Consider the following 23,570-nt stretch of genomic DNA (forward strand, 5'->3'; position numbering starts at 1 on the left):
CCACAAAAGATGACGAGGGGCCTTGTCCATAGTCTTTGACAACCTGAAGTGGAAATGACTGCGCACCCGGACCCGCAAAAGGAACGCTCGATCCGGACCAGAATCGGCGCAAAGCCTGAAGAAGACGTCTCATTAATGACAACAAGGAGCCCGCGCAGAAGGAAAGGTGTATTATGCACTCAACTTGAAACCTGCCTCTCTGTCAATTCCCCACTCAAGTGCTTTTTCTTTTTCTTTTTTACTCCTCTTCTTTTTCCAACTTCCTCGAAAGGATCCGTGGCGTTGGGCATCTGTCTCTATCTCTCTTGAATAATTGAAAAAGTGGATAGACAGAGGAAAACCGAATCCCCTTGGATGCGGAATGATTTTCATGTTGAATCACTGACGACGACAGGTTAAATGTTTTCATTATGAGTCGAGCCGCGAGCTGACGTCAGTTTCTCCCCATAATTGGAGCTGCACTCAAGTGCCCTCAGCTTCTCAGCCCCGAGTTCCTCCATCCTTGGCAGCCATCCTTAATGAAAAAGTAAATTGAGTTCTCGATAGTCGGTAGTCTGTTCAATGTGATGCCGGTCGCTTGTCTTCGTTTGTTTCAAGTGCCGAGACCTCATGAGACACGCTCAATTAGTTCCCCGAATTTCTAACAAAGAGGACCCCAAGAAAATTGAATGGTTCTCACAACTTCCGTCAACACTTGGGTTTCACTATGATCATAAATAACGCACTACAGCCAATTGTCAGGAAGCTTCGAGAAAGTTATGTGAGGCCATCAAGTACCATTTACGATATTTTAAGTGAAAAGGAAATTTAAATTTCGAAACTAAAAAGTTTTAAATTACAGGCTAAAACCACTTTCAATTTTTTTTGACATTTTTTATGGTAGAATTTTTTACAGCTTGCACCCAGCAACCTTTTCCAGACTTTACTACGTTTAGAATATTTTTTTATGTTTGAATTCCCACCGAACATAAACCTGATCTCCCGCGGAGGTCATAAAACCTAATTAACATGAACAAATTTTGAACTATCTCAGGCTAATTAGCTGATGTCATTTGAGTGTAACAAATGTTACAAATTTTGAAATATTAGAAGCCAACTGTCAGATACCGGCATGAAAAGGGGTAACATCCGGCAAACTAACGCCACAACAGACAGAAAACCCAAAGGCGAACAAACAGAAAAAGGAACTTATATTAATGTCTCAAATTACGCACAAATAAATGTTGGTAATTTTGTGGGTAATCAGTCAATTTCAGGCAAACAAAGGCATATCCAAAACCGAACGGGGGTTAGCTTCCGATTTTCCTGTGGAAAAGGGGTGGCGGTTGACAAGATTCATGGGCTTGGGATTATGCAGGAAGTTTGTTTAACGCACGGTTGCCCTTCTACCAGCTTGTCAAAAGCTGGCAAAAAGGGGATTTCCCGGTGCATAGTTTAACCCTTTTCCAACTTCCTTTCGGTTATCTTTTTCGGGTTTACGTAAACGTTCTCGATAAATTATTCAACCCGACATATATTCATGAAATTATTCTGCTAACTGCAGTTCAAATTCTTGGGTTCCACATGTTGCTCGGCAACAGAAAAATAAACAATTTGTGGTCTTATTTAGATATGTTTTGGTGACCTTACATAGTCAAGTGCTATACTTAAACAAAAACCTGTCAGGAAGAGAGTTCATGTTTCTTTTGATTTCTATATTGATGACATTGGTGGGTCAAGTGGCTGCCTTTTAACTACAAGAACTTAGGATTTGTAAACTCTTGCTGTCAGTATATTTGTAAATTTATGGAAAACGTACTTCCTGTTCCAAAAAATGCAGAAAGAGATTAAAGTAAAAATAGAAAGTAAATAGAAATCTAATAAGTAATCTCTAATATTATTTTTTCCGATATTTTATAGATTGGTTTACCACCTTCATTCAATTTATATCTGAGATAACTAATTCTTTTTCAAAAGACTACTGTTTATGCAGCATCATAAAGTTCATTTGTGCATCTTCCACTTCCATTCTTTTCGCCTTCAAAGAGCGCCAAAAGGACCCCATAAATTTCGCTCTTAATAGCTTCCGCCTGTCATTGCAATCTAAATAAATTGTTAAATTTATTTACGACGAAATGTCCGTTCGGTGGTGGCAGTGGGTGGTTGGGTGGTTCTGGTATGCGAGTGCGGCTGGAAAATATGAAAATTAACTGCCGACTAAAGCCAAATCCAGCAGCCACAACAAGAGGGGGGGGCAAAACAATTGCGTAACATTTGCCATATGTGTGTGTGTGTTCGTAATTTTCACTTCATGTTTGCCGCAAAAACGCAGGACTGCCATAAAATGCACACACACGCACACATGGGACACTCGCAATATCCTGGAAACCGGGGGTCCTTTTGGGGTGGCATCGGACGGCAGTGGCCATGGCCCACGGACAATAAGGTGAAAGGGGCCACTAAATGCCACTAAATGAATTTATTTGCTGGACAGGAGAGGGCTGCACAGGAAGTGGCAAGGCGGAACAGCTCGAAAACGTGAACATTTTGTGAGTAAATAAAGCCCAAAATGAGATTTATGCAACATGACCGACAACAGACAAAAGCGAGCGGAGACCAAGTGCTGAAGTGCCGAACCATCCCCTGCTATCTCCCCCTTCTAGCCGCAATTTCCACAACCCCCCTGGTCAACACCCCAACACACACACACCCCACTTTTCCCGCCCCACGAACAGTGGGTTAGTTTTTTAGTGGGCACCCACTTTGTGGGCTCTGTGGACGGGCAATCGCCGGAGCCAAATGCTGGCCAGGACCTGCATTTCCTTTCCGTCTCCTGCCTTTCCTCCTAGGCGAGTGTTTGTGTGTGTGTGTGCGTGCCTTTTAGCCGGACTAATTTCTGCGAAAGAAGAAAAAGATTTTGGAGTCAGGAAAAAAGGTTGAACATTTAATGTACCCTACAAAATGGATGAGCAAGTAACTAATCAATGTATTTATTTATTTGAAAGAAGGTTTCCATAATAAAAGGATTCCAAAGAAACAAAGAGATTGAATAAATTCATTTTAAAAATATACTACTTTTGTATTTATTCAAACTATATAAAAACATTTTATTGCGCTTAATACAAATTGGCTTAGGTATTAACACAATGTAGCACTCATAAGTATTTTTAACCATTACTTTAAATTCTGTTACTTTCAGCATAGATTTTCAGGGTAAGCTCATCTTTTTTAAGATTATTTTGTAGCGCTTTTTCTTATTTTATTTTTAAGGTATATCCCAATTAATAGACCCGCTTGCTACCCTCCCACAAACCTGAAAGCGCACATCCACATGTGGGGGCATCCTTCTCCTCCGGCCAGCCTGCAGTCATTTATTCTGGACAAAATTGTCACATAAATTTTACAGCGTCCGAGGCATGTCGAGCGTACTTCATTTCGTATTTTATGATATTTTTTCCCCCACTGCTAAACTGGTTAAAAGGAAATTTATGATCGCAGCCGAAGACAACAATGCTGCGAGTTTGTTCTAGGTAAGTGAGGACTAGAACTAGATTTACCGGGCGGTTTTGAACAACGTAGGTGAGCTCCGAACTGATGTAGAATGTCATAACTGGAGCGATGCACACACATATTAGTTAGGACTCGAAAAAATGTGTAAGAAATAAGGAAAATTTCAAAAACAGCAGCGGGTCGGAGGATGACAGCGAAGTAACGAAAAAGGCGGCAGCCAACAGCAGTTGACAACTGTCAGATTCAGAAAAAAGGGGACGTGGAGCAGGAGACAACTGCCAGTGCCACTGTCACTGTTGCTTATTGTTTGGCTTTTGTTTTCCCAGCCCTTTTGTTTATTCCCCCCATTCCCCAGTTCACTGGCAATGCAATTTTATATTTCGAAATGCCCTACAGTAGCTGAAAGTAATAAAGCCTTATAGGGAATGGTAAACGAAAGACTCCGAAAAATATGTTCCTTTAAATCTTCACTTTCTTTGTTTATATTTACTTTGTGTTTTTTTTTTATGGCAATATAATGATCTCAAGTCGTAAGAAAATATATATAAAATATAAAAGAGTTTATTATTACAATTAATGGTTACTACAATATACATTGTATATTTATTTCAATTGCTAACTAAGGTTTTACTGAATCTCTTTTTCCAATTTTATTTATCAGCTTGATTTTTAATTTGAATCTTGATTTAAAGAGTAAACTATCTGCCATTCTTTTTCCCATGTTTTGCACAATTTGACTTGTTTGCTGTTGACATTAGCAGAAGCTTAGTCCTTGCTGTCTCTGGCCTGTCAGAAGTGTCCTGTCAGTGTTGCCACGTCTCGGGCAGGCGGCAACCCTTCCTGACAACAACGATGACTTCTGGAACGAAAGGACACCGTTAAGAGAAAAATGGGAGTGAAATCTGAAATATTATTCTGTAATTGCATGCCGTGCGAAGATCTGGTCAGCTTTTCGTTCGTTCCGTAAATGTAAATAACGAGCGGGCCATAAATAAAATTAACCCACATTAAACACAGACAATTAATTACAGGCAAATGGCATCAACTGGTAAACTGGCATACTGGTAAACTGGTCCACCGGTCACTGGTCAGTCAACATTTCACAGCAAATTAACACCACAAATCTGTGATGTGCTGCGATGGCCATCATTCCCATCATCCCCCCAAAAATCGTTAGAGCCGCAGAGCAGACTGAATGAGACCCAAACTTCGGCCATGGCTGACAGCTTAACTGACCATTAATTTACATTTAAATGGAAAATGGCTGAGGTGAGGAAGTCGAGCGAGCAGCGGCGTACCTCCACACAGATTTCTCATCTCGCAACTTTTCCCACACATTGAGTGTGTTGTAAAATTTTTGGGACGAAAACTACGAGGAGGTAAGAAAAAGAAAACTAAGGGAAATTTGCATATTCCAAACATATTTTTCTGCAGATTGTGTAACAAATTTTTACTTTATGACCAGGACCGAATAATTTTCACAGTTGATTTATTTTATATGCTTCAATAGGAGCATATTCGCATGTATTAAAATATAGGTAAAATATTCTAGAAATATTCAAGGAGAACTGGAGTAATTTAGAATGTAATATTTTAACCTTTTTTTACTTTAATGTTTACCAACAAAACAGTGATGCTAAAAACAATGTTCTACTTATTTTAAAGATCTATTCTGTATTACAAAATTATTACTTTTAAGTGCAAGACACTTATTTTTGCTGAAGAAATGTTTTCTTTTAGGATTATACTACTTAAATTATTTCTACAATGACATATTTTTCCAGCCGCTTTACATATCATTTCCTCAATCTTTTCGATGTCACCCTTAAGTCGTATCCTTCCCCAGAAATTATGACAATGCCAAGGATGAAATACGTCTTCCTCTGGGACAACCGTTTATTATGCAAATAGAAAGCCATTCCAAGGATTCCCAATGCCAGCTAAACATAAATGGCAATAATTGTTATTTCAAAATTTATGACAGCAAAATAAATTTCAACTGTGACATGTGGGGCAGGGATATCCGACAATGCCAAAAAAAAGGGTAACAATCTGGCGAAAATTTCATAGTTCATTATCGAATTTGTTATGCACACTTTTTCAAGTGTCAGTAGTCGAGTAGTCGAGGAGGTATTCTGCAGTTTGCAACCCTTTTCAGAGGAACGGGGATCTTAAGTGCTCTACGGGTTGGTGCGGTTCCCAGGCCGTTGATAAGTAGGTTTCCCTCATTTGTTGCCTTTTGTTTGCCATCTCGGCCCTGAACTGGGGGTTCTTGTCATTGTCTTTCCCCGGCAGACACTCCACCCTTTTGTTTGCCACAAGACCACATTTAACTCTTTTCTGTTTTTTTTTCTTTTTTTCGTGAAGCGCATAATTTATGCTGTCATCTTGTGCATATTTAACTCAATTACTTCCGCGCATCGGGACTACCGAGTTGATAGGGGCCGTGGTCCCATCAGCACTGCACCACCGATAGCACCACCGAGGGCACCACCACCACCATGCCATCATCATCATCTTGTCGGGGCCTAATTCATTTTGTTACTTTATGCGATACTTAATGGCTCTCCCATTCCCAATTTCTTTGGCTGCTTTCTGGCTAGCCCGCGGCTCATTAAAAGAAATTACTTTATTGGCGAAATTTACATACAAAGTATTATGGTGGCCATGTCTGCAGATGTCAAGTCATTAAGTTTCTTCTTGTTCTCCATGCCCGGCTTCTTTACTCACCCGTCCATTCATTCATTATGCAAAAGAGTCACTTAGGTGAACAGCGTTCTATATACACGCCAGATACTTATCGTTATCGTTATCGGAAGCGGACTTAAGTGAGGATGGAAACACTATAATAGTTCTGCTGGCGTTGAAAATAAATTGGAAGCAATCATAAATTATATATTTAAATAGGGTTTTAAGGAGCTCTGCAAAAGAGTTTCTGAAGACCGGAGTTTGAATATGATTATGTGATTTTAAAAATCTTATTCACCGTTGTATTTGGAAATCATTAGGTTAATTACTTAGTCTATTATCTAAGCTGAAATCTCCTTAGCTCATTAAAATTATACTAAAATATCTCAATGAACAAGATTTACAACCCGTTTAAAACCACATATCACTCCACTAATTTCTTCACACTGCATTTAACTCACTCTCTCCTTCCCTCACTCTAATTCCCAAGTTGTGTTCACGCATCTTGAATCAAAAACTTGCTGGCCCCAAACACAATTTATCACCATAAACGCGGCAATTTATTTGATTAAAGCAATTTGTAAAATTTTAATGTTCTTCAGAATGAAATAAATCTTCAAACTGTGGGATTCGTTCTGGGTTTCGGTTTGATTCGAGCCGATGGGCGGCAGCCACAGGCGAAATGGGGGCACGTCCACTGAAATAAATTAGGCACAGCTGCTATTTGGGCGAGTTTTTGGGGGGCGGGGTGGGAGGAGCATATATACCACATCCCACCCCAATCCCAATCCCATTCGCATCCCGGAACGGACGTGCGCCTAATTTAGCAACGCTTAAGGAGAGCACATAAACATAAATAAGTAAGACAAATAAACTCCACCGACACGAGCATTTAGCAGTCGAATGGAGAAATGCGCCTCCCATGACAAAGTTCAATTGCTCAGTGTGACCCCTACGGGTCCACCCTAAATGGGTGGAGGTTATACTTTCGATCAAAGAATGTTTTATGTACGGTGAGGTAAAAAAAAAAGTCCAACCTCTAAAAATTACTACCTTTCCGCCTTTATATTATAATTTTATAAATCGAATTGCAGTTATAGTTTAATGCACACCAATTATTTAAAATAATTTACTTAAATTAATTTAATTTAAAACGTAAATATTAATATCTCATTTGTATAATTACCAAACACTAAATAATATATTATACATATTTTTTAATTTACTATTTAAAAGATACATAAGAACTATAAATCTCAAATTTGTTCCCAGTGTCTATTAATTCTCCATAGCCATCAGACAACACCAGCGCCCACTGTACCTCGATTGCTTCTTCTTCGCTGGGTTGTCGCTGTCAATTGGCGTTTATTTGTTGTGATTTGTGTGTGGCAGTACGAATCTTTGGGGGAGAGCAAGTGACAGCTTATCAAATACAAATTGACAGTTGACACGTCACCTCCACCCCCGTCGAATATCAACCTCCATTACAAGGCAGTGACAGTTGGTTTTTCGAGGGGATTTCGCTAGCAGACCTCGGGCCCTGTATAATATTATAGCTAAGTTTCTTCGACTGCCGAGTGACGGTTCGCCCTTCAGGGTTTCGAACAGGTGTTGAGCCCGCTTCCTGATTTGCATTGCCTGGCCGGGTCATGATTTCACCTTTCACAAACTTTTATGTAGTTGTCGCTGTCGTCATCGCATCAACATTCGCTGTCCGCAAGTGGTTCCTTCCGCAACACGGACACCGCCACCTCCATGGAAACCAATTAATTCCTATGAATTGTAAGAGTCCCAACTTTGGACAGCCGACTTTGATATGAGCCAAGGCTTGGGCTTTTTCATTGCTGCGTGTTTTTCATACTGAAAGGCATTGTCGGCACTGAGAAATTAAAGTATCAAGGAGGCATGTTGCAAGTTCATTTTGAAAAGGATTTCGGGATAAAGAAATAGCAAAGTAAATAATAACAATTCAAACAAATAAATCATATATCAACTATCATATATATAAATATAAATATATCATATATATGATATAAAGCAACATAAGTCCAAAAAATGCAGCGTAATCAAATTTCTTTCATATTCTACCGCATTAATTACCATTTCGCTATGCTTTCTGTTCTAGAAGGGTATGTACATATAAAGCCCGGGGGTAAAAAAGCCAGGCCCATTGAAAATTATGACTTTGTCCAAGCATTTTTGCATACATATGCCTGTGTATAATTTCACAATTAATTATGAAATATGCCATATAACAATTTTCGAGAAAAAAAACCCAGCCGAACCAGTTAACCGAAGCGAGGAAACACAAAGTGCAGGGCAGTCCGAAAAGAGGGGGGCCCACTGTGACTATGACTAAACAAAACGATCCAAAATGACACGCTGTCAACGTGGGGTCTGAGCCAGCAAATTACAATAATAATAACAGTAGGAACAGTAGCCGGCGACTTGGACAGGACGGCCAGTCCATGTGGACGACAATGCGACAAAGTGCCGGCTCTCCGTCCCAGTTCCATTCAGTAAAGTTGGTCGACTTGTTGCACTGAACAACAAGAAAAACCAAGTTGGTATCTCTAAACAATATTGTTTCCTATAAATAACAAGAATATTTATAATATTTTTATAAATAATATACTTTTATTCTTATATTATTTATTTAAGTTTTCTAAAAACTTGTCTGCTTAAAGCCGAAAAGGATCCTTAATATTTTGATATGTTACCTCAATTACATTTTCTTTTTTAGTAAACAAAAACTTTGTTAAAATACAAAAACTCTTGGAATATCTGCTTCATTTAATTTTTTAATCCTTATATGTTAAGCTATCCTGCATTTTGTAGGTTAGTGTTATCTGAGTTATGCGCTTTGTTGGGCCTACGGGCAAAACGAGTCAAACGACGATTAACGCTTGGCTGAATTGACTCGAAAAGTGCTGGTCATAAATTATGCGACAAAAACTGAAAAGCTTCTAATTTGGCTTAGTTTCGGTTTGGTTTTGCTTGGCCTGCTCTCGATCTGGGTCTAAGTATCGTATCGTATTGTATCTTATGGCATGATATCGTTTGGGTGGCAAAAGGCCACCCCACACACCGTTCAGAAAGCCACTTGCATGTCATGCAATGCGTCACGTCATACAGGTTGCCACTTTTTGTCCAAAGCATTATTATTAACTAGTTAGCGACATGCAACTTGTTGGAACCGAGCCGCCCAATTCCAAATGTCTGCCTGCTGAGCTTTCAGAAAAAAAAGGAAAAAATAACAAAGCCCGCAAACCGAAACAACAAATAACTGGTTGGCAGTTGGCAGTTGGTAGTTGGTAGTTGCCAGTTGGCAGTACCTACTATACCATACATCAATTGCTTTTCACGGCGGGGAAAATGCGAAGGGGTCTTGCATGTCGCCGGGCATTTATGATTAAGTGAGGTACATATTAATATTATCGTGCGACTCACCTGGTCTCTTTCAATGGCGAATTTTCTGCCAGACAGTTTGTATGCTAATTTGCGAGCTTAGGCCGCCACACAATGGCCCACACACATACACAACAACCACACATACATACACACATTTATATGTATACATAGTACATATAGCACTCCTTTTTGCCGGCAAATACTCAGCACTCGGTGGTTTATTTTACTGTTATTTTAATTTATGGCTATTTTATGCGAGTGCACAGCGTAGTTGGGAAGTTGAAAGCGAACACATAATAATAAAAGCGGAAACTATTGTATTAAGTGTTTGATTTATGGCTTAACTCAATTGTTTTATTTATGAGCCATTTCAGGTTCGGATCCCATTGTATGGGTGTTGATTTCAATTTCTATGCCACGGCCAACAATTCCACAATTGCAGCCAACTACTCCATTTGGTTTTTATTGAGAGTTTAGTTAATTACATACAGTACGTATACGTAATCTGCATTCCGGCCTGTTTAAAAACCGCTCAATTATCCACAAAAATTCAGTGTTAGTCGTTCGCTCTGGGCAATAACGAAACTAGTGAAACCATTTGCTAATTCGCAATTAAAAACACATTTTATGTGCATTTAGCGCTGGCTTACGCAAACCTAATTATTTCACAGGGCAGAGCATTTTCACATTATTTCCACATCAATAGAACAAAGTATTGCAATAAATTGATTTATTGCTGTGTGTGAATAAGCAACGATTAGAACTTTGTTGAAAGCGACTTGGTAATATATTTATGTTATTGTTAATATAGCAATAAATATATGGATAAACAAACGTTACCTAAAAATTGAAGAGTGCACACATCATTGAGTCGCACTAATTACTTTTTCTTTCCATCGCGATCCGTACCGTCATCATCATTCATCATCCCCAGCAATTTTCTCACACTTTAAATTGACACATCGCCACTGATAGATTAGATCCTGATGACTTCGCACTTATTATATAGAGTCCCATCTTTGTGTTTTTCTAGGCTCGCACGTTTATTCCGAAAAGATAACACCGAAAGAGAGAGAGATGGCCACGTGAGTGGTTTTTGGCCAAATGGAAAGCAATTATTCAATGTCAAAGCGACACACGCATCAGAATATTTCATCAATTAATTATTCAACTTTATTTGCCGAGCTAAAATACAGAAAAAAGAGGAGTATGATCGAGAAAAGTCTAGAATGTTTAGGAAAACATCAAATTTTTTATATTTTACACTGTAACAGTTTGCAGTTGATATAAGAATTCAAACAGCATAAATATTAGCAGAAACCAGCTTAGATATGTATTAAAAATCGAACTAAATATATCTTAAAACAATATACTCGTATTATATATACATATATATTTTGAATACCATGTATCCATATTTTTTAATTAAACTGAGAAGAGAAAACACTTAAAAGAATGATAGATATCTTTACTTATAAGGGATCGATTTAAAAAATTCAGCATTACCATTTTATCCTGAATCCGAACCTTTCCTCTAGCTAATGTACCCGATATTCGGCTTCCATTGAAGCCCACGGTGAGAGTGCACAAAATATTATGAATTTCACTCCTGGTTAGGGGGTAAAAAGGAAGGGGAACACACAAATATGTGGCAACGTCATCAAAGTAATCAGGCGACGACGACGACTGTCTCTGTCGGTGAAAAGAAGGGGGAAAAGGAGGGGATATTTCGGAGAGGAGGATATGCAGGAATGGGGGAACCCCAAATGATTGCCTCCATGACGTGGCAAGAGGCAAGTTGCCGGGGCACAACCCGGACCAACATCAGCGACATCATTTATCATCAACCTGCCTGTCACTCAACGGACTCCCCAACTGCGGGGTTGGAAAGGAAAAAAAAAGAGGACTCCCTACCACCGCATGCAAAGGACTCTGATGAGTTGCCTGCGTTATCCTTGGGTCTGCTGTCAAAAAATTATTATGCCTATTAATTTTACCCATGCGGGCGTTGCTTTTCCCCTCACCACGCCCCTATGCCATCGCTCTTTGGTGGTAAATTACACAACAAAAAAGAGGGAAAACAATTTTTGATGTTTGGCTTTTGGCAGCGCCAAGTGGGCGTGGCTGTCTGCGTGTGCTTGTGTGCGAGTGTGTCGCTTAAGACATATTTTGCCTCATTCATTTGGCAGTAATTTATCCTGTCATGCTGTCATTATGCCAACCGACGAAAAAAAAAATAACGCGGCAAATAACACCAACAACAAAAAAGAGTGGAAGTTTTGGGGGCTGAGGAAAAAATTATTTATTGAAAATGATTATGCACAGGGAGAATCGAGAAACGCTCCATAATTTGCGGGGGAAGGGATGACATCGGATGGTCTGCTCGTCTCCTCGGGTAGTTCCATTTTTGTTAATGATCCGCCGACGTCCTCGGACTGGGACGCATCGATCAAAAATCATTATGACTTATTTGGAAAGGCACCAAACCGATTACACCGAGAGAATAATTTATGTAAGCTTTGCCTAAGAACTATAAAAAAATTAATAAAATCTTTAATAAATTACAAAGCTATGTCTTTTGCTTAGGATATATGTTAATTATTGATTTATTTTTAAATATTGTTATTGGTATAGAATTTCGAGCTATTGTAAGCCTACAACTAAACTATCCTTTTTTGAAATATATATCAATACATGGTATCAATTGGTGTTTTTCTGAGTTGCGCAAGTCCCCAAGTTGATGTCTTTTCAATAACTAATCAATCTTGGCTTTGGCTTGATGGCAGCTCTGCACGCGATGACTTATTTCGGTTAGTGTTTGGAACTCCCATTCCCGAGGAGAATTTTCGGATGGTTTGTAGGTTGGTTGGTTGGGTGGGTGAGTGGGTGAGTGGGTGGATGTGCGGGTGGTTCTGGGGACTCGAGCACTAACACACTGCAAAGCAAGTGCCAACTTTTTTGCTGTCGCCCATCAATCAGTTGGATTGGAATGGCGGGGGAGGCGGGGTAAAAACGTAAGCTCATGTCAGCCACCCGAAAAAAGGGAAAAATGATTGAAAGAGGTGAGGGGCCAAAGGAGGGGCTGATCAGCTTGAACTTTTGGCGTTGACAGCCGGAATACAAAATGCGGGCGAAATATGTCGATACGAATCAGACAGGAGGTCTCTTGAAGAGATGGTTTAAATACACAAAAATATATGAGAAAATAATTTCTCTAAGCTTATGTTTTAAAGATAATTAATCTATTGCTTGGCATAAATATTCATAAATAAACTTGGTTCCTCAGGAAAGTATATTTTGATGTTATGGAATGGTTATTCTCAGTTCTTCGAATCATGAGAGTTAAAAAAGTCATATTTTTGACAAACATAAATAAACATAGTTTAAAGTTTAAAACATCAATTCAACAAGTCTTCTGGTTCAATCATTATTCAGTATTGCAGGGTAGCAAAGTACTGCTCCTGTCTGCCGCACTATAAATGCCAGACAATAAATAACCGCAACTTAAGCATATTGCGGCTAAAAGCAAACAGTCCTCGCTGAACTGAAGCCACTCCAGCATGGCAGACATATTTCATTTTCATGCTCCCAATTGTTTCGCCCTTGACAAATGAGCGAGAGTGAGAGCGAAGCGAAGTTTGTGTGTGCAGAAGGCAAGTCATCAAAATAACAAATAACGACGACTACGAAAATTGATTGCATGTCATTAATTTTCATTTCAAATTACTTTGCCACTATATCATGGTCTATATGCCGGAGTCCCCTTTCCCCGGACAACTCGGCAGTAAAGGGGCCAAAGTCAATGCAAACGATCCAAAGTCGTGCCAAAGTCATTCCCGTGCTAAAATTCTCTATTTGCGTTTGCCGTCACTTTTGTTTAGTAAACTAAGCCAACATGGAAGGTGGCATCAAATACTGTTTGGTATAAAAAAAATAGTTACTCAGTTATTGCCTTAGTATATGTTTATTGACTAAAATAAAATGTTATTTAGCCATTAAACTGTTTGCTGCCAACAGAACGTGAAAAATAAATACCTGATTTTAAAGTTTATTCTTAACAATTTTAATATGCGACTGACTGTGATTGATTAAGCCATAAATATCTTTTATTGGCAAGCCAACTATTTGAAAATGCACTTTATGATCCGCTCCTTTTGCCAATAAATTAAGCAGCTTCTGATGGTTTTCACTTGGTGACATAATCACTATGCAACCATTCCGCAGGCCACAAAAGAAATTGACCGTGTATGCACTTAGAAAAATTAATGAACTAAATTGAATTTAGTTTGTATAAATAATATACTTATATTGCAAGTCTTCAATATAAAGTTAGATTGTTGTATGCATATAATCTTCTTTAGTCAAGTATACATATTTAAAAATCTGCTTTTTTTTCTCCGTGTATGCATGCATTATTATGTAGCTGTTTGTGGGTATGTCTGGACGTTGTTTATAATTCATAAAGCAATCCAGCAGTGTGGATCTGAGTCTGGTGCCCAAAGCAAATACGAGTCATATGCAAATGTCGGCGACGGACAGTTGCAGTTCAGTTGGCCATATTCAGTGGCCGAGCAACTTATCACGCGCTGCACTGCCCAAATTCCCCCGCACCGCCCGCTCAACCATTATGCGAATTACCACTGCAAATTCTGGAAGAGCAGCGAGCAGCAGGGCCATTTTCGAGTCTCGATTCCAACTGGGATTTCGAATCATCATCCGGGCGGGCACATGCTTGCCATGTCATTCATGTCCACCTATCTCTTTCTTTCTGGCTATCTCTGTCTTTTTCTGTCTGCATATCCCTGTCTCTTTCATATTCTGGGCATGGCTCTCTACCTCTCGGTGCCTTTCAGCCATCCATCAGCCGATGGTCCTGCTGCAGCTTTTGCTTGCCAGTTGGCAGTACGTCAGTCAGTCATTCATTCTACAAACACACTGAGAAAAAACGAAATTTTGTATTTGTATTCAATTAAATTAATTTTTTTTTATATCTAAAATAACAATCGAAATATAAATAATTCTTTCATTTAAGGATAATAAATTCTTAACTTGAAAACTTATTTAATGTTTTTGAGAAAACTTTAGAAAATCTAAAATCCAAATCAAGAAAATGGTCCCACTTTGGTCTTAAACGGTATTCTTGTTTAAAAAAAAATCACGAATCCAAATATAGAAAACTATCTCATTTATCAATAGGTACATTTTGGAGTAGGTATATAACATTTTTTGGAAAAGTATTTTTATCCTGCTGTTGGTCCCGTTTCGTGTCGGATATGAAGGAAGTGGCGCGATGGGTGTGCAGTGGGAAAACCCGGCCTTGATTACAGTCCGACCCGAAGACCAGTGGGTACCTTGACTTACCGGCTCTCAGCCCTCTTTCTTCGCCAAAAACCCCCACTTTACCCCTTCCCCCGCCTGTCTGCGCTGTTTTGAAATGCACGCGAGATTAACTCTTGCCTCTGACATTAACGAATGAGAGCCAACAGCATCTGACACTCAAATGTCAGTTGGCTGCAGATCCTTGGTCCTTGCCACTCCCTCCAACGTTTTCGCTTATCTCCGGTTTCGCGGTGTGCATTTGCCACTTGGCGGGGCATCGAAAAAGGTGGAAATCAACTTTTAAGATTTTAAATCAGAAATCTTTTTGTACAAAAAAAAATATATATTTTTTTAATATGTTAAAGACAATATAAAAGAGAGTTTGCTAAATAAAAAATAAAAATTTTCTATTTTTTAACCAATATGATGACTGTGATGACTATGGTGATTTGGTAGAGAAATATTGAACGAATGAGTTGGAAAATTAAAGAATCCCATATTGGGTTTGTTCAACTTATTTTCACACTCTTCCAGTGCTGTTTCCTTAATATCTTTCAAATGTTCAACCTGAGCCACTCGTGATTTTAATTGTGTATTTTGTTGCGAGAGGTTTTCACTATATGCTTCAAATTCTTTTAATCGTGACACCAAATCTCTATTTTTTTGCACCAGGCTATCATCGTGTTTTTTGAGATCATTCAATTGTAATTTCAAATTTCTGTTGTTTTCTACCAGGTTGGCATTTGTCTTTTTAAGATCATTTACTTGTCCGCCAGCCACTTTCTTATAGTTTTGAAGCTCATCCCAAAGTTCATTATAACGTATTGAAGATTCTTCGTTTTTTAGAGATTTTAAGTTGGTAATCTCTTCACCAAGCTTGGAATCCAAAGATTCCAATGATCCTAAATAATGATTTATGTTGTCTTTAAATCTGCATCGACTTCTGAATATTTCCAAACTTTCCTCTTGTGCTTTAACTTGTTCATTACAGTTTGTGAGCTCAATATCTTGCTGGTGCAATTTATTCTGAAGTTGGTCACTTAATGTTTTTTTGCTTTCACACACTTGCAAATATCGCAGAAGTGGCTTGACTGTTGGATAGCAAACAGCGGCACATTGATTCTCCAGTTCGCGTGAAATGGCACAGGACTAAAAAATATGTTTTATTTAACGGAAGGTTACTGATTTTTTTGTACTCACTTCCAAGCCAATCGTTGAATATATATTAAAGAGGAGCAGAATAATGTTTAACCACATTTTCTTGTGAAATCGCGTCTGCAGCGTCAACTGAACTGAATTCATATTCGCGTGCAATCTTTGTTGGAAAGCTGTCTTCATACGTTCAGCACTTCTTATCAGTATGGCTCTGATATCAGTAAAATGTCGTTGACTCTTAATCGACAATCTTCGTACAAAACTACATATATTTTACAAATATTCATTTTTAAAGCCAAGGAAAATGTCTAAGATTTCAATGACTCTGAAAAGGAGTATTAAAGAATGGGACACTTTCCATACTTTTAGAAAGTCATCGGAACATAAAAACCTACCGCTTCTGATTTCTCTGACAAAGCCGAAAAAAAACACCTTTTACACCGCAATGCGAATTTCAACTTGTTTATATTTCCCTGGAAGAAGCCGGCAGTCGAAGAAATCCCATTAATATGCCTTTGGGCACGCACAGTGGTCATTATCCATTGTTGGCCACATTGTCCTGCTGGGAAGGCAAAAAAAAAAAAGAAAAAGGAAACAGAGAAAAAAAGTGCCGCAAAAATTATGAAGAAATTTGGGTGAGTGAAAATATTTGCACATTTCTGTTGACCCAATATCCGTGTGTAGAAATGTGTATATGAATGAAAATTGGGAATCTGGGAGTCGGTACGCTTTTTGCCTGTCGCTATTCAGTCGGTCCTTTGAAGTTGTCCCTCGTCTTTGGTTTCCTCGGAACCCCGCTGCTGTTCTGGTCCGGAATATCTGGCTGTTGACAAACGCTCGAGGGTCTCAAGGTTCCCATTCTAATTTATTGATTCTGGCCAATTCTAAGACACACGAGCGAGCGAAGGAGATTTCTAGGAAGTTCAGAGATCAACTCGGAAGTGACATTTTGATGCTGATCATGGGAACTTCTCACATAGAACAGCGGGAGTGCCAAATCCCCGTCGCGCTCTAATTCAAATCAAATAGCTAACAGATTTTATCGGCTAAGTGAGGATATCATCAAGCCCTTCGCAAGGGTTGTTGTTAACCATCATGGCATTAGGCTATCGTATCTATGGGTTGACGACTGAAGTGCCTTTCGGGGATACGGACCAGCGGCTCAGTCAGTCAACTGGGGCATTAAGGGATTTATTACATCACTACGGGGCAGATGGATAGGGTAAATATTTTCATGTCTAGAGTTTAATTGTTTTCACAGTTGCAATTCAGCGGAGAAGAAAGGCTGTCAGTCATTCAAAAACCGAGCTCGCCGGATACGATTTTACCCTTATCAAGCCCGTGCGAGTTTTGCGAGAGTGTTTGCATTATCCGTCAAGGGGTGCGCAACCCAAATCGGGTTCTTCAGCCGATTCTGAATGGGCCTCCTCTACTTAATGGCTTTGCTTTCTTTGCGATTTTTAAACTTGACACAATGTTGCCTCAAACCAAATAAAACCGTGATTGGAAGGGGGCAAAGGGTACACTCTTTAGTGCCCAGATAATGCCGCAACCCCTTCTACACACACACATACTCTCACACACACCACTACCCATCGCACACTCCTTTTGAAGTGAGTGTATATCATTAACTCAAGGGCTGCAGGCAGGCACTTGCAGATTTTTGATTGCATTTGTTGTTGGCAACAGGAAAAAAATTCAAGAGAAAATCCCATTTTGAGCCTTTCTGAAGTGTCCTTAAGAGTGTGTGAGTGCGGAAATTGCTTAAAAGCAAAAATGCGCTTTACTTTTCATTTTTTCCTTACTCCAAAGTTGGAAGGATTCAATTTCAACATTCTTTTATTTCATCTACTGAAAGGTAACCATGTTACTTGTAAACATTCACCGGATACTTGACAAATTCTTCTCCTTCGCAAATTGATCGAAATTCGATTGATGTTGAGTTGCATTTGGGGTTGGCTTTTAAATTCAATTTAAAAACTGTTTCATTTAAAAATTACTTTCCATTTAAATACTTGTACATTTAGTTCTTTATTTGTTAAGGAATTTGTTTTAAGGTTTTATTAGTATTTTCTACTAATTGCTTCGCATTCCTTTAAAATTTGATCCCATTCAGAAGTGCTCTTATTCACGTGCTCAAACACAATTAGACGTTTCGACCACTCGAGTGGGACTCCAATTAGCGGTAACTTCGAAATTAATACACTTCAACCAGACCATAAAAACCACCAATTTGGGCTCAAGTAAAGCCTGTGATGTGGAATTTATGCGATTGACATGAAATGGCAGCTTGTCGCAAAACGTTGATTACGTTGAAGATGAGGTGGATGTTAAATCTTTTTGGTCTGGCTTAAAGTTTCAGCTTTCCAAAAACATGTTTTCATTTTATGAGCAGGAGAAAAGGAAAGAGAGAAAGACAGAGGGCACTTTTAATTGATTGGTAGGTAACGAGGTTCGGTTCACAGGTGATAAATTCCATGATTATCAACACTTTAGACTTCTGTCCGTGGACCCTAATTAAAAATGCATCGGAAAACCTCAGTTCGAGGCCCTAAACAAAAGCCGAAAAGTGTCGGCTGAGTTCAAAGCAGCAGACAGTTTACTAATCACAAGCCATTGGCATTAGTTTCTTGTTGGTCGGTTGGCTTCGATGCCCTGCAATAATCGTAAACTATTTAAAACACTATGAAAACGTTGGCACTCTTTATAGGGGTCTTGTTTCATTCGAGCGCTTGCCGCGTGCATAGAAATAAATGAGATATCCATTAACCTAAAGGTATATTCGATTTAAAGGGATTACATATATAAATTAACAATACAATTTTTAGCTGTACCAAATTTTGCTCTTAAATTTATGTACTTTTTTTTGAGAGCAATTCTAAATTTGATTTAGCTTTTATTAGTTCTTATGTCTTTATATTTTTTTATAAAACAGAGTATCATTGCGTGTATCTATTTCATTAATATATTGCTTAACCACCCCGTTTCTTTTTTATGGTCTTTTGATATATGAAAAGATCAGACAGCGACCACTTTGTCGGCACCATTTACCTTTCCTCATGCGTTTCATTTCGTTACTTTCGTTTTGCCTCTTTGTTTATATTTTGCATATAAAATACAAATAAAGGCTCGCTTTGTTTTTGCTTTATACGCGTCGAAAATTATTAACCATAACTTTGTTTTAATATTTTGTAATTGTATAATTTTATGGGCATTTGCCTTTGCTGTGTGGCTTCCCACTCTCCACATTGATTTTACCTTTTAAATTGGATGAATTATTCATATGGCGTATGAGTGATATTTGATTGCCCATCTGTACGTTGCATGTATATATTATATATAAAAGATGTGTATACAAATTTTGGGTTTACTGCGTTTGTTAATGTAGTGAACAATATAAGGTGTGCTTTTAGGATTTTGTAAAACAAATACTGATTGAATTTGGAAAATATCTACACTTTCAAAATTAATAAAGTTCCCACAAATATCGTTTAAAAATTGTTATTATTTCAGTATGCACACAGTCAATCTTTTACGACTGAAAACTATGAAAGATCATTAGGCCAAGACAATAAATATTGTCTGAGGAGACCGTTTGATTCCGAGAACATCAACAAAACGCCTCAAGGCCAGTGCATTGTTTCAAATTGTGAATTGGCATAGAAGCATTTCCTCGGTGACTCTTGTCTTTTTGGCCGCCTCCTTTCGTTTTGGCTTTGTTGTTTCGTTTGACCAAAAGCCGCACGGACACACGCCTGGCCCAAAGGAGATAGTCGGGTCCGAGAGAGTATCCTTTGAAGTATTGCCGTTTTATGCAGAAGGAATGTGTGTCACACATCGTCTAAAACAACCAAAAAAGGAAATGAGGCGCGCTGAATTGAGCCGGAGCTGAGATTCAAGCCGAGTTCCGCGAGACATGACATGACAAAAGCAAAAAAAAAAAAGGTAAAGAAGACGAAATGAATCGAATGATGGGCAAGTCAACTCAACTCAGCTCAGTTCGGCTCAACTCCAGTCAGGCGGACTTCAAAGTCGGTGTGGCTGAGCTCTTCCTTAGACCCCCCTCTACTCCTCCCTGTCACGATCCACACACAGTAGCTGTCAAAGATATTTGTATTTCATTTTGACTGACTGTCTGAGTGACTTGAGCAGCGGATTCAAACGAAATTGGAGGCCAAAAAACAAACACAGTAGCTGCCTAAATAAACGCCGACCAATCAGGTAAGCCCCCGCAACACTGAAACCAAAATCTATATAAGCCTAAAAAATAAGAACTAGTTTTTAATAAACGAAGACGTCTTAATTCTATGCCATTTTTATGAGTTTAGTTTTTGAATTAGAAACTTATTTGCCTTGGAAGTAAATCCAGTTTAAATATACTAAAGAAACAAATTATTTTCCTGAAAGACAAAATATATTTAAAAATGAATCATTCGATTGTTAGGTGCATAGGAAGGATTTTATACTTCTAATTACTTTCTAAGCTTGTTTTTCCCCCAGTGCAGATACTGGAGAGCTGGTGATTTAAAATAAATATTGGTAGCTGTCACATTGACAGCAGGCCAAATGTGATTGTTCCCTGATTGTTGACATTTTCGTGTGCTACCGTTCTCGGCGGGCAACGCAGGCTCTGGTCTGCATTTCGGTATAAACTCAAAGGGATTCAAAAGATATTAAATTGTCGGCGATGCTGCGCCGTTCTTGTCGCATTAATAAGTCTTCGAGACTTTGAGACTCATTCCCTTTTTTTTTCCTTTTTTTTTTTTCAATTTCCAAACCGATGCCGAGTGGGGCAACTCAACAATGAAAAATTTCAAGCTGTTTTTAAATGTTTTATTGGCTTTTTAATAATGTTTGCACATCAAACGAGGCCGCCGAAACTCAGCCGTTGAGCTTAACTTTGGAACCGACTTCAAGTCGGGGGTTTCGAGGGCTTCTGTTCGATGTTACGCTGGCTCAGCTGAGAGATACAAAAAGGAAGATATAAATCCTCAAGTGACATGGAGCCGAGCTCCTTTTGTGCGAGCGCCCCGTTCAAAAGGATTATAGTCGTCTTGATTTATGTGACAAACGCCCGTTATAAATTATTTTAAATTAGTTGAGAATTATGAGCGCCAGTTTCAACTCGAGTTCAGTTGCGATGAGTTGTGTTTTTCGGTCATCTATGCATGTGCCAATAATTTATCGGATCGGCCTTAAAGGCTTTGATTTGATATATAGGAGGTGGGACATAAAGAACAGCTAACATGATTTTGAAAACCTTTAAAGCTCTTTTTTGTTTTTACGTATTTTGTTATGTTTATTGAACTGCCCTGCTTTAAATTAAATACTCTGTACTTTTGGATTGCTTAACTTCTTTTTTCCAACTGCTGCTTTTGAAATCCCTAAGCCCCTGGGATCGTCGCCTTTAACATTCCAGAGATAAGTAGAAAATGTTGCCAGGGCCTGCAGTTTACCCCCACTGCTCCACTTCGTGAGGCGAGTGCCAAGTGTAATAGAAATAGTTATTAAGAGCAGTCGACGACAGCTGGCTCGGCTCGGCTTGGCTTGGCTGGCGTCTATCGGGGAGTTTATGACCAGGACGACGGGCCCCAGGACATAATATGGAAGATAACTGCTGCGGAGAAAGCTCGCAACAATTTATGGCCAGAGTCACATATGATCCATGAAATGTCATAAAACTGCAATTGCGACCAAAAATTATCGAACATTTAGCAAAAGCGTTGGGGCTTAGCCATGGGTGGTTAGTTTTTACGATTCCCGCCAGCCTGATGGTAGATATATATAGATATATGTATGTACATATGAAGGGAGAAGGAACCTTTTGTTTTTTACGACCGACGGCAGGAGACGTTCTCTCGTTAAGGCCATTCACACGTACCGCACTAAAGGCACTGATACACATAAGGATACACTCGTTTGTGTACTTTCTATAGTGTATGGGGGGTACTTTCGACATTGGTCAACCCCCCGGGACAGGGTCACGTTTTGAGGATGGTCGTAAATTTGCTGACTCGTTTTTATTTCAGTTTGCTACGACGACGAGTCTTTCGTTATTCGGTTTATTAGTTGTCACAAAAGTCTCTGTCACTCTTAAGTAGTTGAATAAACAGGAAACGAATTATGACAGAGCGTTAAATGACCACGAAGTAGGGTACACGGGGTGGTTCAAAAACTTAGGTAGCCATCTAGTTCGAGGGGAGGGCGCATTTCCAATTCCCTGAAACGGAAAGACAATGGCAGTGCCTTCAATGGATCGACACTTCCGCTCACTTGAATAGGAACAATTATCCCGGAGTCGAGATCAATAGATCGATATCCGAGAGAAAGCAGTTTAAAAACAGACTTTCAATTCTGATTCTCTGGGGACGCTTCCGGTTCAATTGTTCACTCAATTAAATTCTAATAATTAGCCAGCTGAATTTTTCGACCGATTGTTAAATAAGAGTTAGAAATCTATTGTTAAACTATTACATTAAAAACCATTTATTTGTAATATCAAGGGAATTAATAACGACATAAATAAGAAATGTTCAGATTGCACACAAGCATTTCAACTATTCTAGTTTCATTTTGACCCACATTAAAAAGAAGTCTTTTTATTTTTTCTTAAAAAAGTGAAAACACAATATAATTGTCCAGAATAGTTGTTATTTCTAGACGTTGTTTTTTCTAGATAATTATTGAGTTAACATTATTGAAAAGGGAAAGCTACAAATTAAAAACAAAATTAAAGTCTGGGTTTTCCTATTTCCAATCAGCAACTGGCTTCGGTTAAAATTCATAAACGTGCGTGGGGTCGTGTGCCCGTCGACCTGGGGTCACTCCTACATATGTAAATTACAGAACTGTGAACAGCGAATGTTTAACGCTGGCCCACGCTAACTATCAGTTAACTAAGTGGAAGCTTCGGTTAACGAGCTGCCAGTCAAAGTCATTCAGTCAGCCGGGCAGCCGGGCAGCCAGGCAGCCAGTCATGTGTGAAAAGTCGGTTGTTGCCACCGCAAAAGGCGGATGGGGAGCAGCAGGTGGGTGGGCGGGGCATTCCGGGTGAGAGGAACGAACCGGTTCGAGGTTGGCGCCTTTTGCATTGAAATTAATTTAGCTAGCTTTCAATTATGTGCCACAAACATTCATGCAAGCGGCATTCGCCGACTAGAGAGTGGGGAGCAAGTACAGTGCAACCTATGTTTGAATGACATACGCAGGTGGGTTAAACTAATAATATAGAAATAAAAACATAAAAAAATCAAATTTATCAGCAAAAGTTCCCATTGTTAACAATGTACTATTAAAAACTAAATTGACTATTCAATATATTTAAGATAATAAAATAGGTATATTAATATTGTAAACATATTTCAAAATATGTATATACTGTTTTAAAAAAATATTTCCAAATATGATAAATCAGTTTGTTAAACATGAAACAAGATCAAAAAATTAAATCTGAACCTTCTCCTTGAAAACCCAACAGTTATAAAGTTTTTCAAGGCGATTCCTATCCC

This window comes from Drosophila ficusphila, unplaced genomic scaffold (assembly GCF_018152265.1).
Source record: "Drosophila ficusphila isolate 14025-0441.05 unplaced genomic scaffold, ASM1815226v1 contig_830, whole genome shotgun sequence".
In the NCBI taxonomy this organism is placed as follows: Eukaryota; Metazoa; Arthropoda; class Insecta; order Diptera; family Drosophilidae; genus Drosophila; species Drosophila ficusphila.